We start from the raw sequence: 16,564 nt of genomic DNA on the forward strand, positions 1-16,564 counted from the left end.
TGACAACATTGAAACCAGTTTTTGGTTTAAAAAAGAAAATCTTAAAATTAAACATGTTTTTTTTTAAGTTCAATTAAAAGTTACAAATGTGTCGACAAAAATAGACAATCAGCATGAAGTAAAATACAACATCGTGAGAGAGTAAATCTTTTGTCTGAAGATCATTTTAATCACAGAAAGTTCAAATGTGGAGAATAAAAACAAAATTAGGTTGAGATCAAAAGGTAAAATTAATTAGGCTAAAGTTCGGGGTATGAAATCAAATTTGAGAGTAAATAGTTGGAAAAGTAAAAAAAATAAAATAAATTTAAAACTTTTTTTGTTCGGAAACAAATGTGTTTCAAGTGCAAGTTTCAAAAATAGTTAAAATTTTGGGTGAAAACGAATTACATTTTAATTTGAATAAAGGTCAAATAAACAAATTCTTGAGTCATTTTACATTGTTATGGTAACATGGTTATCAAGCATCTATCACACGTGAAAAAAAACCAAAAAAAAAAACCATTACTGGACAAGATTTGCCCACCGTGTGCGCTCGCCTTCACATGCACTCAGCAACTGGCATTTATAGCCGTCTGCTACGGGCCGCTGAGCAGCTCCACCGGAGAGCCAGGATGTGAATTCCCCAAAGGTATCTTCGCAGGACCATTCGGAGTAAGCGAGAGTGAGTCATTCGCTCCTCCTTCCCCAACTTCCCCTGTATGTGACTCCCATGCTAATCCCTGACTTCAGTTTTTAGACGTGAAGGCTTGTTGGCAGCAAGCAGCCTCCCAAAAACCCATCAGCTGTCACGCCATCTGCGTAATGATGCCGAAGTACGCAGAACTTTGGTGCAGTCATCTATCACCTCCACGGCATTATCCGGCACGTAGGCTTAACCTGCCGTAATTTGCAGATGTCATACCCGGATTTCACTGGATTAATTTATTTTATTTTATTTTATTTTTTTTAAAGATTGGAGCTCCAACCAAAGCAAAACAGGTTGGTATTACTGTGGAGAACAAGCACTCACTTTACATTCAAACAGTCATTAATAACTCAGTCCTAGGTCACAGACAAAGGTCACCTAAAATCCTAAATAGGATGTTTGCTACCTACCAGCTTTAAGTGCCATTCTACTTTAATTGTAACTGAAGGCCGCGGTTTGTTTACTCATGCATTGAATGGCGCTGACGGTGAGGAAGGAGGTCCGGTGTTTCAGAATGGGCCACGGGGGTGTTTTTCTCCGCGAGTGCAGCCAGAATGCAATGGGATACCGCAAACAAATAATCCCAGCCCTCAGTGGCCCTGCAGAAACATGTTGCCATTGGGACGAGTTATAATTTGATAACAGCTGAAGGTTTCTCGCGCTGTTGTGTCTGCGGGATCCGGGCTTGACCTTGAAGCACTCTGTATGTTGGTGGGCATGTGTGTGTGTGTGTGTGTTTGTGTGCTGGATTACCATCACAAGTCTTAACTGATGCTGGTGGTTACATATCAGTGGTGGAGTCTTTGTAACGTAAGAGAAAGAAGGAGGACGCTTGGCGGGGGTGTTTGCTATGCTCTGCAGACGTCAGGGACATTGGATACCGTTCCCATATTTCATTAATCCAGGTACTTCATGTGATTTACTGCAAATGAGGTTTACATGTTTTCTATCAGCCATTGTTAAGATTGGTCAAAACTTGAGTATGAGTAGCTTGATTATTTCAACGTTGAATTTCTCCAAATGCCAGGAGGGATAGGGGGATAGGGCCCGGGGCTTTAATTGTTGGAAAAATCAATACGCTGTTTCACATATTGTATTGATCAATGGAAGCCAGGTTCAATGTTATGTAATCTAAATAAATGGGTCGAATTCACGCAACACTGATAATGGGTTCTTCGGGCAATGTTGGACGGCCTGTGGTGGCAAACGAGTGTGTGTGGGGGTGTGTGTGGGTGGGTGTGTGGGTGGGTGTGAATTGAAGAAAAATATGTCCCATCTTTGGCCACTAGGTGATGGTGCAGTGGTTTGTCCTCAGCCTGCACAGCAGGCAAATCACAACCTGCAGTAGTTCGTATGAATCACCTAAAGACTCTTTTTGAGTTGGATTTTACTGTAATAGAGAGATTCCGGACGATTTCTTCTCTCTGTCAACACGTTTCTATTCAGCGCACAACAATGAATATCCAGATCTCCACAGTTACCGTCTTACTGACTCTTGTGTTTGCTTCTGGTAACCACCAGCTGAACTTGGGATGAAGATATTTTTAGAAAGAAAAAAGAAATCCATTCATTAACTCTCTGCTTGAAGCACTGCGCCATCTCAGCTAACTAAAAGGAGCAATCACTGAATGGTCTTTCTTGACTTTTTTTTTTAAATTTTCCTCCTCTTTGACCAAACAGGGTTAATTACAATGTGTTGGAAGTTGGGCCTGGCTGGGGGGGGGGGGGGGGGGGGGGGGCGGACTCAATTAACAGCATTTGGCCCTAGAAAGCTGTTTTTGTCTTTAGGTTTCAGAAATGAGGAGGCTCACGTGAAGTGCAGAGCTCATTTGAGGAATCCGCCAACTCAGCGTTTAGTTTTTTTTTTTTTACTCATGATTCATTAGGATTTAATTGCTTACGAGTTGTTTGGTTTAATCCATCTCGATTGGCATCCGCCGCTATATTTGGCTGCTCGTGTGGAAACAGCAGCCGTAGTTACTGAGAGTGCAAAAAAAAAAAAAACGAATCAGGAGCTGCCTTCACTCTGATTTACAGCCTCGGTGGGCTCTCTGAGAGAGACTTGGACAGACCAAATAATGCAGATTTTGTGCTGCTCACGGGGTGAGAAACGGGAAAGGGTCACTTCAAGTTATCACCCTCCATTTCACTGAGATTGCACTCTCCACCAGTGTCGTCTCCACTCCACACGTCTTCACAGTTGAAGAGCGAGCAGCCCTCTCTCTTTCCCTCTCTCTCGTTCTGTCTCTCTGTGCTCTTGATAGTTAGTGAAGGAGGCAACGCAGAATCCCCAGAGCAGATCGTAGCAGCGGCTGAATGTTGCTTAAACTCAAATTGATGCGTTCACTGCTGCTAAATTACTAGTAGCGTACACTTGTGCCCGGCGAGACGAAGCCGTGTGAGTGCCAGTGTAGCCCGTCCTCCTCCTCCTCCTCCTCCTCCTCCTCCTCCGTTGCATTATTTGGTCGTAAGACATGAGAGGGAGGAAATTCAAGGTGACTCACGGCTGACTTATGCAACAAATTTTTTGCTCCGTAATAACCTAAAAAGCCGCGTACGTGTTATAGATGGTCCAGTTCCACCGTTAACCCTTTCCTCACGTGGCGTCCCGAAGGCCTTGGAGCTGAATCATAATGGTGTAACATTGAAGCTGATTGTGTCAAGGGCGTCAGTCAGTGCTTGGTGTTTCAGCACAAGGCTGTTTTGTGTGAAAATAATAAAGAGATCGGACCTGGTTTTTAGACTGGTATTAAAGTTAATGACGCAAACCAAAATACATGTGGTATACAGACGAACCACGTCTTTCTAATCGACTGTGCTGCAGACCTGGTCTGTTGTATTTTAATTTATAGAACATGAACGCAACTTTATGAAATAAGAGTTCATAGGTAATTGGCAATACGTGAGAGGAGAATAAACTTTTGGTCGCGACCTCAAGCAATTCTGAACATCATGACCTTTGTAAAGCAGAACTCATTGCAAAGATGTTCATCGTCATGAGGACCACATCTTCCTGAAGGATGCATGAGCAATATGATTGAAGGGAAAGACTAAACGTACGTCTCTAGGTTGTTCTCTCTTTGTGTGCGTGGTCTTTGTCCCCCGCTTTGTGTACAGAAATGTAAAGATATATTCATAAATTGATGAAATTATTTGAATTTTTTTTCCATATAATCACAGTCAATCCCGAACAAAAACAAATTACCCACAGGTAATAAAATAACAGTAGAATAGTATTTCATGGCTCTGCACTCTCACCTCATAGTGGGGAACCCTTGTTTGATTCTGGGCATTGATGCATCTCTAATAGCATGTGTAGCTGCATTTATATCACTAAATTGATCATAAACGTTGATGTGTGTGTGATTTCATGGTGTTTGCACTGTGATGAGCTGGAGCGTGTCCAATGTCCCCCCCACCCCACCCCCCCTGGCAACCCTGAATCGCATTACACGGCTATAGAAGATGGATAATGGAAAGATCTTGTGAACTCTGTGCTTTATCGTCAGGTTACCAATCTGTGTACGCCGTGCTGCAGGTGCATATCTATATTTATATCTATATGTATGCACAGTGACACGCCTGAACATATGTTACATGTCAAAATATGGAAATTGTGGCAAACTTTGCGAAAGGCTCCTCCTGTGAGAGAAATCCTGGTGGCAGCTCGGAGAGGTGGAAAGCACCTTGGTGGGTGTTTTGAATACAGATGATGGAGACACACACACACACACACACACACACAAACAGTACGGTGTAAGGAGGAGGCAGTAGAAAGTTTTTTTTTTTTTTTTTTTTTTTCCACAGGCAGATTGCCCATATGCCCATGCAGATAGCAAGTAGTTGGCAATACTCATCCCACAAGCCAGTTCCGTAGCAGATAGGACATCTCAGAATGAGGTGAATCATGAGATTTTCCATTTAGTTTGCTGCTCCGTGATCCTTCCAGGTTCATGTGTGTCACTCGTCTTTGTGCTAACCGTGAGGCCCGAGCTTGTGTGCCATTGCTCTTTTCCCCGTCTCTCTTTGTTGAAGGAGAGGTTTCCACAGCGGTGCGAGGCGGTTCACTTGATTTTGATTCATCCAGAAGCCTGCCACTCACTCCCGGTCCACGGTAAACCTTGCCAGTGTCACCTTTGTTTTTTGTTTTCAAGACACCCCTCCATCTTTGCGCCTGGAAACCGCTGCGTTGCTCTTCCTAATGTGATTGGACAGCGCGGCAGCATCTGCTCCCTTTTCCCTCCTCCTCCTCCTCCTCTTCCTCCTCTCCCTCGGACGTCTCGGCTTGCAGCGCTGCTGTGGTAGCCGTGAAGTGGTGATGCGGTCGCTGCCGGCCGGAGCTGAGTGAGCTTCCCCTGGGACGGGAATCCGGGGCGGGGAGGTGGTGCCCAGCCTTTTCTTCTTTTGTTGATCTGTGACTTTCCACTGGGCGCCTGAAGAGATTGTTGACCTTGATTTGTTTCAGTTTTGCTTCAGGTTGATTCTCAAGCGTTCCTTCAAACACAATAAAGCTACACTGTCCTCATTCAGGGGATAAAAAAAACATGCTCATGATACGAGACGCGGCGTTTTGCTTCACTGCTTCCTTCTGGGGTCACAATGGATCATGTGTGATCGTGTTCCATTTAGCCGTTTTTACGCTGCACGCTCTTGCAGACAGCACTTTTATCGCCATTCGTATGTCAGGAACATTGAATACACACATAAATCTTATTAATATGATGTTTTTCGCCCTGCAGGTGCGGTGTGTGACATCTGCGAACTGCAAGACGCTCTGTGGATAAAACCGCTGTCGCCTCCAGTGCAACGGTGAGTTCCCATCTCTGACAATCCAGATCATTTACCTGTCGCCCGCTCTCACGTTTGCAACAGTGGGAGTCATAGAATAGCCAATATTTTTCTTACGTGATTTATAACGGAGCTGAGGTTGCACCACATGGAGAAATATACCCGTCGCTTTTGTAGGACATCAGCAGCATTATTAAAACGTTGTTTGGTCTTCACATGCAAAAGCAAATTCCTCGGGTGGCAGAAAAATGGTACGTTTTAGTTTTCCACACGCTCATTTTTTTATTTATTCATCCACATTTTCCATTAGCAGGTGTAATCTTGTGGTTGACCAGCCAAATATCAATAATCATTTACTAATCAAAAAGTAAGAATACTTTATTTATTTATTTATTCGTTTTTTATTTATTAATGTTCATTTGTGAGACTCGGGTATAATTTGAAAAAATCTGAATACATCTGTTGTGTAATTTATTGAAAAATGTTTTAAAGGTCTGTGTAATATAAATATTGGTCATAAAACCCCCATAACACCCTGAACTTGGCACCTGTGGTTGCACATTTCTCTGCTCATAATTTAACTTTTTAATGTCCAATACAACAAGGTTTCAGGAAGGGCTGTAAAACTAACAATATAATAATTTTTTAATAGATTTTGTCTTCTTCCGTCCTTCTTAACCTCCAGTTATTGTATACTGGTCTTTGGGTGACTGACACTCAGCCCAGTGTCTGATTATTACGACAAGTAGTGCTCACACAATGGGAAATTACATCAAAACACCGCTCAGGTTTGCAGCAGATGAGTCTCCTGGTCATTCAAATCAGTGAAAAAAAACCCAAATGAACAGAATGAACATTAAATTGTCCCACGTTTCTAAAAATCCTCATACTGTACTTGCTGTTGTGTACTTGTAACCCTGTAAGCTGTATAATGAAAGCATAACAAGCAGCCATATTTTCGTGATTAAAATGTAATGAGATTAATTATATTGGAAATTATACGTGTGTTGTTGTGAGCAGTATGATTCAACACAGTGCTGCTTTTTTGACTACATGTTTGTTTGTTTTTTGCGCCTGACTGCTGGCCAGATAAGTGCTAACATTACCAGCCTTTCAGAAAGGAATAGACTTCATCTTCAGCCCAATGCCCACTTCACAAGCAGTGTTGTCACACACACACACACACACACACACACACACACACACACACACACACACACACACACACACACACACACACACACACACACACACACACACACACACACACACACCAGCAGCCTAGATTAATGCAGTGTCTGCTCCCCCCTTCTCCTATTTTTTTGACAATTCAAACTGTATCTGCACCAGTGTGGCTATTTTTAGCACGATTCAAATATCAGGGGATCCTGCACTCTCCCTCCATCCCTTTATGTCTCTTCTTTGCTTTTCTTTTACCCCCCCCCCCCCCCCACCCCCCAATTCAATGAAATGTCAAAACCTTTGCTATCTCCTGTTGGGATGATTAATTATAGGGCATGGAAATAGATTCACGTACGGTACATCTGCTCCATACACATGTCTTTTTGTCCCTTTTATGTTGTGGTGAACGGTTCAGACAAGAGGAGCAGCACTAGAATCATCACTTGGACCACGCCACAGCCCGTCAGGGAATTTAGTGAAACTTTGAACCTCCATGCAGCATTATTTTCTACAAAGGAGAAACCTATAGGTTCAAGTAAATGTTTTTCAATCCTCATCTGATTTCACTCTGTGTGACTGCATGTTGCACCCAGAAATATTCAAAGCAAGAAAATTTCATTTCAGTCTGGGGAGACAAAGAGACAATTAAAGAAAGTCAAAAGATTAGGTGATCCAGACCCCCTTCGCCCTACTCCGTGTCATTTAAGATTGTGAGGATGAGTGTTGTACTAGTGTTAGAGCTATTAGTATTAGTTAGTATTAGTTTTATAGTAATGCATTCAGGGTAAAGGCATCTAGAGTAATAGATCTTGGATTATTGCGATATGAAACAGCTCACACTGGCCAGAAACAAAGATAAAGAAATGCATAAAAACAAAGCTTGAAACGTTCAAATAGATCAGCACGAAATCAAATATTATGCTCAGATTATTTACAAAGTGTAGCGTCAGTGTGGATAACAACGCCAATACTCGTCTTCAATTTGTCCACCCGTCTTCTGGATTTGTTTCATCCAAATTTGGGGCACAGACAACTGGAGCCGATCCCAGCTGACATTGAGCCAAGGACATTAAACACCCTGGACTGGTGCGCAGGTCATCACAGGGCTAACACAAAGAAATAGCCAATCACACACAAACACACACACACCTACAGGCAATTTAAAGCCAGCACCTTACCGCACAAGCAGTTCTTTAGATGAAGGGAGACCGTCGGAGGATGAGAGGAGTGAACTCCACAATCAAACAGAAATATTCCAACTGTGAGACTGACTACGCTGCCATGAAGCCCCCAAAATGGTCAATTAAAACACCAAAATTATCTTCCTCTTGTTTGGACAGTGGAGTTGCTGTCTTTGTCTGAAGTGTTCTCGACTTGTCATGAACTTTTCTCCTTCTGAGGAAAGGTCGAATGACATTAGTGAGTCGCTTAACTGTTACCAAAAAGGAAGAAATTGTAACTTCTCCCGTGGCCATGGGGAAGATTTATAGCAACTTGAGCTTCTAGTTCAACACATGTACAAACTGCTAAACTGCAGCAGTTTGAAAGTAAATCTTTTTTTTTTTTTTTTTCATTTAGAATGCAGAAACAGTAGAGGTCACAGACCCCACCCACTCCACACAAGCATTTTTGATTCACAGCTTAAAATATGCAGATTTTTCCCTGCGTGCTTGATTGATAAAAAAGATAAAAACAGGTTTGACGCTATGATTGATAACTGCTTTCAGAGGTGTATAGTATCTGGTTGTGACGATTGATGGTGGGGTTTGTGTTTGCAATATTTCGGCTTTACTTATATTCAGTTCATCATTCGTCATTCATCTTCATGTGCAGCCTGTGGTCCCTACTAGGGAATATGTAAAATGACCTCTACAGTTCTTCTGTGGCATGTTTGTGTGATATATTCCAAGTCCTATACTTTAATGATGGTGAAAATATACATACTGGCCTTTTGAGACCACATTTCCCATCTGGGGTTGAACACAGCAGCTATTGTTCCCTCTTCCTGTCCGGGGAAAGCCCGGGCCGCCGTGGTATTGACACGAGGAGACGTTCATGCTCTTAAACATTTTCCTGCCGGGTGCTACAGGGGGAGGAACTGTCAGACAGACGAGGAGGGTCGCCTTGAGTAGATTGTGATCACCACGGGTCACCGCGTGGATGCTGCACCCGATGGCGCTCAGGTTGATGGCGCCACGCTGTCCTCGTAAGGGTAAAAGGTGTACAGGGAGTATAGGAAGAGGAGGTAAACGATGCTGTCGGCTCGGTCTGGATTACTCGTTTTCTCTTCACCCTGAAACCACACACGTTCCACCTCAGAGTATCACAGGCTTCTGCATAAGCCACACACACACACACACGCAGGCTTTACATTTGGCAACATAAGCGCATACTTGTTTGCTTACATCCTCTAATTGCAAAACAACTCCTTGCCTGCGACATCCAAATCAAACCTGCTGTTCATTTCCATTAATTAGGAATGCTGGCTTTATGGCGGATGCTCTGGTTCGTGCGTGCTGATGTGTTTATGGCAGCAGCCTTCCTGTACAGACAGACACACGACCTGTGGTATTGTCAACCCCCCCACCGCCCCCCCTTCACCTCCATTACTGTAATAAATATTTACCGCCACGCAGGCAGGACCGCCGCCACTCACCCGACCAGAGTGTGATGTGCTGCTACGACGTTCGTAAGACAAGCATGTGACAGCTCCGAGCACTCCGGTTGTATATTTTGAAGCACAGTTCAGTGAGCTGGTGACCACAGCACAGGATGGAAAAAAGTATAGTTGGATCGACTGTCTGATTTGTGGCGGAGGGAAACGTGTCATGAATGTCCAAACTCCATCAAAGTCAAAACAGCAGTTTCAACCATTTCGCCGTGGATCTGTGCGGTTTTGTATTGACTGTGCATCTTTGGGTCTCGCGGGTTCATCCAGTCACAGAAGACGTAAACTCTGTGCATTAATAACAAACTTCATTTGATCAATTTTCTTGTTACTGCTGCCTCAGATGATTTAGTCTTGATGACAAAAGAATCTAGGTTAGCCATATGTCAACTGTCACGAGCTGGTGCGTGGACGCAATTCTGCAGGCTGCTTTGTGCCACCAGACGCTTCACAATGCATGCATGTGTGAAGACAAGCATGCATTGGGACAAGCACGCACACGTACAGTGGTGTGAGGCACAATGTACATTTAAGATTCAGCAGCTTGAAGTTGGAGACGGGTGATCAGTTCACCAGAAGTTGGCACAGCAGGAACTTTTCTGGTTTAAACTCGATGGATGTTTGTTTTTTTCTCCCCCAGATGTTCTGGCTTTCTAAAATAAAAATGTGTTTCTCAGCTTAGCTGTTCCCTCTTAATTGTCTGTATTTGTGAATGGGTCTCCTTTGTCTCTTGGTGATAGGTTAACAAACTTGTTAAGGGTGTCAGTCATCCCTGTTTAGCCTGGTTTCGGCTCCGGCTCTTTGATAACCAAATCTAGATAAAGAGTGAAATTGGTAGTTTAGTTTCATTCAACAGTTCTGTTGACCTGCTATCATGGATCCTCCATTACTTGTTTGCTGCAGGTGGTAGGGAACAAATATAGTAATAATGGCACTAGATCAGGAGGTGTCTGTTGTTTGTATATGACTCACCAGAAATGTTTGCTGCTAAGTGAAACTTGTCTCATTGCGCCAATGTTTTCGCTCTCTCAGATGATGACAGGCTTTTAGGAATTTACCAAGCATATGGATTTTGAAATGGTATTGAAGTAGAAGCAGGTAAAGTTAAGTGTTTGAAACTACTGGCTAAAAGTACACGTCAATACTGTAAGATCCTAATCCATGCCAGTGGTGATGGCTAATGTTAAAGGTTTATACAAAGCGCTTGCATTTTTAAAGTGCCAGTTTCCCAGCTAATATAAAAAAGACAATTTATAAAATGATTAAATGATTCATAACATGGTCATTGTAATGTTCCAGCTCGATGTTGCACTCTTATGAGGATTAACAGTGTGAGAGTATTGCAGTCTTCCAAAACGTGGATGAAATTGCAGGTTTTTCTAAGTGTTTTTTGGGGTTTTTTTTCTTTCCCCCACTCAGTATGAATACCAAGATCATCTGTTGAGAGTCCCTGCCCTATTTTTTTGGTGTCATTTACCTTGAGCAGCACATTTTCAGAGAGTGCACCATCTGTGTGCCTGCTCAGAGGCGTTCAGGGACGTGAGATAGCTCTGCCTTTTGTAGACGTGGACAGAAGATTAAGAAAAAGCCATTCGCTTGAGGTTGTTACTGAGAAAATGTTCCACCACCTGATGAATTACAAACAGCAAATATTCAGAACATACTTCAAATAAAAGCAACAGCTATTCACAAGCAATTTTCATGAAATTAGTGTTGCCTTTTTGGATTTTTCTTTTAGGGGCGGCATGGCTCGGTTGGTAAAGCGGTCGTCTCCCAATCGGAAGGTTTGCAGGTTGATTTTTTTTTTTTCTCAAAAGCTCTTATTGAATCGTTTAACACCACCGTAGTCTATTTTTCCACAGTATCAAAGTATCTCTTCATGCCATCATGCTTCTCTTGTGGTTGTTTTCAAGGGCAGCTCCTTTATCCACAGGCACGCATTACTTGATCAACTATTTCCTTTGGGTGTACTGACTTTTTCACATCGCTGTGTACATTGTAACACACCCCACGAACTCCCCAAGGTTTCTGTACCGTCATCAGCAGCGGCTTTACATAAATGCTAAGCCTCTCCGAGCGAATACAAGTAAATACCTGGCTCAGTGTTATCTGTGATCTCGGTCTCTCACTTCAGCGGAAACATTTGAAGCCCAGGCGTTTTTTTATTTTTTTATTTTTTTAAGAGAAATCCCCCAGCTTGTGTATTAATAGCTCAGCTAACCCCCCGGTCAGTAATGTGGTGGTTTTATTGCAGTTTTAATACCAAACCTGCATCAGTGAGCAGCCATTAAAGCGGCTGCCCACGTTGCTGAGGCTCTTTCTGAGTTCCAGCTCCCTGAAATGATGAAAGGTATGATATAATTTGAAGCAACGGGCCTTCTCTCCTCTTCACTGACACCTTATATCATAAGTTAAAAAAGATGATGATGATTCTCAGGCATGGTGGGTAATTACAGCAGGCAGCTTCTATTTTTTGTGATTTCCGCGATAACGGTGCGCTGGGAAAATGGAAATCATCTCCGATGCGAAACGTGTTCACATGTCTGTGTTTTGATTGAGTATATATATTTTTTTTTAAAGCAGAATTGAGCCCGTGCCGGCTAAGTGTTTTGAGCTGTGCGTCACATAGCAGCGGCCGTAGCAGCTCCACTTTCTGTCCGTGTTGAGAAGCAGTCCAAATTGACAAGCCAGTCTCCAAAAGCAAAAACCGTTGTTGTTTTTCAGGACACCCGCGTGCACCTGTTGGCGTCTCTGTGCAGCTCGTCCTGCCAATCGCAGCCCGCTCCCTCCCACCTCGGAGTTTGAAAACCCCAGTCCCGCACCTCTCCCGTCCAGTTTTAACGCTGGCCAGATGCTCCAGCTCAGACGTCCATATGTTTAAAGGTTCCCAGCAGAAAAACAAAACAAACGTGCTCCAGGTTCTCCTGCAAGCTCGCAAAATTGATTAACTGTAGACGTTTTCTCTGAAGAGTTCAACCAAGGCTGGAAGGAAGAAGGTGAAGTTATTAGAGTGTGGGCTGATGCCCACAGGAGCTTATCAGGTTGTACACCAGGAGGTTTACCTGGAATCTGATCTCCCAAAACATCCTGAGGAACAGGAGTGTGAAGCTAGGCGACAGAGGTTTTAGATTTTCCGGTAAGAATGAGAAGTGAAGGCTTCACTTTGGCTTCAATCCACATAGATAACTGCGAGTTTAAACAAAGGGTTTTAAGTTGAGATACGATCATCACGATCGGTGCTTATATCCATCAGATACTCGCCTTTACATAGAATATGCTGGCCACTTGATTCAAGAAGGAAGTGCTTTAATTCCTTTGTCCGTCTTCTAAACCTGCTTTATTCAGGTTAGCGTGAAACTATCCGTCTGCTTTAAGGCCCAAACTTAGATGGAAATCAATCCTGGAAATGTTTGTATACATTATACATAACAACTTCCGTAAAACTGTGGGTGTAGCTTAGAATTGGAGAACTCTGATCACAGTGAGGACAGAAAAAGGTCTGCATTATTGTAACATGGTAATAACTGAACTCAGCTTCCTCCATCAGTAAGTATGCAGACGAGCGTTTCTCCATTAAGGCACATATAATTCACAATGTTTAAGGAATAACTGCCATTGATATTGGGTTCACATATGAATTATTGACCATTCATTGCATCAGCAGTTTAGGGAATTTAAAGGCCACAAAGCACCAGGAGATGTAATTGCTTTGTCCGGTCGAGATGATGAAAGTTTTGTTTTTATTTCCCTAAATTGCAACAATTAATTGTGTAATTAATCTTAAAAAGAAGAAATGATAAAATCCAGCCTAATCAAGGGAAAAAAAACAACCTTAGTCAAAGCATTTCAGCAGACTTGGGAATTGGTGGCTGTTTTGTATTTTCACGTGGCCACTTTCCTATTATATGACCCAAGATGAGTTTTCATGCCAATTCTTGTGTTTGTCTCACAATTTTACAGAGTTTTTTCCCCCCCTCTTATCTGCTGCACTACTGGGCTCCTTCCTGCACTTTCCTTCTCTGCTCAAATTCTCCTCCTCATAAATCATTCCCCGACATTGTTGCTCTTGGAGAGGTGATTGGTGTCCTTGTAGGTTGTGCACGGTGGCCCGTGTGAAAATCAGCATCGGCATCCGCGAGGACTGTAAAAGTCAACATCTTGTTTTTTAATGGAATTGTGTTGGTTTTATATATATATTATTTTGGCTTGGGGTGCTCTGACAACATATGTTCACAGTGATCCGGCTACCAGAGATGGTTCAAAAGCACAACACCGCACAGATTAGCATACAGTATATCCATATTAAAGAATCCATCTGGATGCTACCTGTTTTCTGTCACACTTTGCTCCCACGGCCCGTCGACGTGTCTCTCACTTTGTCTCTGTGTTTGTCGTCCGACAGTGACTTGTGTATGAATTCGTCCTCTTGCCTGTGACCGGACAGGAGATGGGGGGGGGGGGAGGTCCCCTATCAATGCCCCACATTTGTTTTGGAGCCTGGAAGTGGGAGTAGCGGCCAGATGTGAAAACAAAGTAGGCATTCAGGCAAATCCGCAGCTGAGGCTGCTGTCACTGATAGTGTAGATTTGAGCCCGTGGAATCCGTCTGCTTAGTGTTTCTGTGACATCTGTGTTTCCCTGCAGATAGGACTTGGTGCAGTTATTGAACTCTTTATGACTGTGACGGCAGGGGGTGCATTTAACGTAGCTTTACTTTATCATCACTTCTGTATACTTTTCCAATAAATGATGGGCCAGCTATCGTTATTGAGCGCTGACATGCTGTGCACACAGTCACAGCTGGTATGATCATACAGTTGTGGCATTTTGATGATGTGACATGCACAGTATCCAATCGAGCCTGACTAACATAGTCACTATCTTTCAAGTCTGTAACAGTCACGGTAGAAAAAAAACAAATCACTGTAAAAATCCCTTTCCATATGGTAGTGGATCCGATATACTCCATTTATTCACAGAAAACACGAGCGCTATTATGTAGGAATATTTATACACAGTTCTTTATTTATATTCAAGTATCGTTCTAACCTAGAAATCACTTCAACACTAGAAATGGTGTGCCAGAAGGCTTCGGGTGGGGCGCAGCGGCAAGAAGAAATCTGTGGGTCGGGAGCATGCTTTTCCCCCATCATGAGTTTTTTTTTTTTCCTGTTCCAGAAGTCATGATGGAAAAATAATATCTTGAACAAATCAAACCTGGTTTATAAAAATTATAATAAGTAAAATAAAAACTAATAAAAAAATGATGATATATGGTTTACAAAAATCAAATTTTGTCTGCCTGCCGCTTTATGATGCAAGGCGCAAAGATTACTGTCCTCGGCGTCATGTTTTCGGTACGTAACTAGTCCTGCATCGTTTGGAGCAAGTAGACAAAAACCACATCAAAGCTTGCAGATAATTTTGAATAACATGCTCTGACTTTTGTTAATGATTTGGCAAACGATTTCAGTAAAAAAAAAATCCTAAATAACAGTGAAAGAAATTGCCATTTACAGCAGATGAAATTTTGGTAAAAGCACATAAACAAAATGCACATAACAAACATCACAGCACACTATTCCCAGACTTTTAACGATTCGGCAAACCGTTTCCATAAAAATAATAAGAACCCTGAACAATTGTCCACTCAAAGTGGATCGCATGTTGGTGAAGAACACAACAAGGCGGGGATTCTCATCAGCAGCGAGTGGCAGGCACACTTTAAACTCGATCTAAAATGATCTTCTGTTAACAGTTTACAGTTGCAGACTACAGGTAAAGATTATCTTTGAACATTTTCCCAACCCATTATGGGTTTCTGTTGCTTATGAGTCCCAACAGCCATCCGTAGCAAGATTTTCTGGAGTGAAAAACTTTACAAAACCTGGCATTTTATCCATTAATTACCAGGTGGTATGAGATGGAACGTGCTCGTGTGTGTGTGTGTGTGTGTGTGTGTGTGTGTGTGTGTGTGTGTGTGTGTGTGTGTGTGTGTGTGTGTGTGTGTGTGTGTGTGTGGAGCTGAGAGAGTGCTCTACTGAAGTCAGTAGCATTATGAAGTGGATCCGAATGCAGAGGTCATTAAAATATCAAGAAATATCATTAAATCTACTTTTAAGATTGAGCACTCTGTGCCAGTAGGTGGCAGTGTTGTTTTCCGCCCTCCAGCATTGTTTCAAAAGAAGAAAACTGAGCGACACGAATTTGGACCGAGCTACACTCCCACTCGTAGCACATTTGGCTATCAAGCAACCGAAACCTCAACGGGAAAAATGTTAACCATCCATCAACATGGAAGTCTTTTTCAGGAGGATGGGAAACAAAGGCCAAATTATTCCTTTCAGGGTTCAAAGAATGAACAGAGTGTCTCATGAGATACTTTAGGAAAAAAATAATATTATTATTACATAGTTTTGAATTGCAAATCCCACTAGTCTTCTCAAGCGCAGTCCGAGGAAAGGAAATGTAACTGTACTGCGCAATTGAACATTTAAAGATGCATGTTTTTACACGCGTACTGTGCGAGTGTCGGCTCACCACCGCAATCACTGATTAGTCTACCTCGGACCAGCTTCCCGTCTGATCTGTGATCTGAAGGACAATTTACACAATGAGTCCAGACAGGCCCGGAGATTCTTCTGGAACCTCGGAAACACGCAGCAGGAGTACCAATCCATCACGTGCACCTGTGATCTGTCGGTCTGAGATGTAATTTACGTGCACTCAGAGCGTGTGCGTTCCAGAAGGAGTGAAATTGATGTTTGATCCCACTACAAAAGCATTCACATCCCGAGCTGCTGTGAAATAAACCCGGGGATGCTGCGGCGCCCGAGGAAACGGAGCATCACCTTCTCGCTGGCGTCGAGCCGAGTTCTAACTTATATGTAAAAAAACAAAGCTAATGAGGATTTTCATCACTTGCACTCCTCTTTGACGGTATGCCCCACACAGAACATGAGAGAAAGCTGACAATCTGACAAAGAAAGCTTTTCGTACGCCTTTTTGAATCCTCTTGTCTTCCTCCAGTTTGCTACTCTGTTTTGATTTTCTTCTCCATCGTGCCTCACTTTAGCACAAATCTGCTGCTAAGTATTTCTGCCTCTTGATTAAACAAGTAGCATGGTTAAGAATAAAATTTGCAAAAAATAGAATCATGCTGGGCGTGCATGAATTGCAGTGATTGAACTATGTCGAAGTAAATGAAACCGGCGGGTCAGACAATGGCCAGCTCACAGT

General features: G+C 42.8%; 1 protein-coding gene across 2 annotated transcripts in view; it reads left to right on the forward strand.

Annotated features, from left to right (window-relative positions):
• The window catches only part of adarb1b (adenosine deaminase RNA specific B1b), a 136,409-nt gene that overhangs the window by 44,657 nt on the left and 75,188 nt on the right, over nt 1–16,564 (forward strand). For both annotated transcript variants that reach the window (XM_080479105.1, XM_080479106.1), the window contains exon 2: nt 5,428–5,497. The gene's annotated coding sequence lies outside the window, so the exon portion shown is untranslated. The remainder of the gene's footprint in view (nt 1–5,427; nt 5,498–16,564) is intronic.

Source organism: Lipophrys pholis, assembly GCF_963383615.2.
Source record: "Lipophrys pholis genome assembly, chromosome: 13".
Classification (NCBI taxonomy): domain Eukaryota; kingdom Metazoa; phylum Chordata; class Actinopteri; order Blenniiformes; family Blenniidae; genus Lipophrys; species Lipophrys pholis.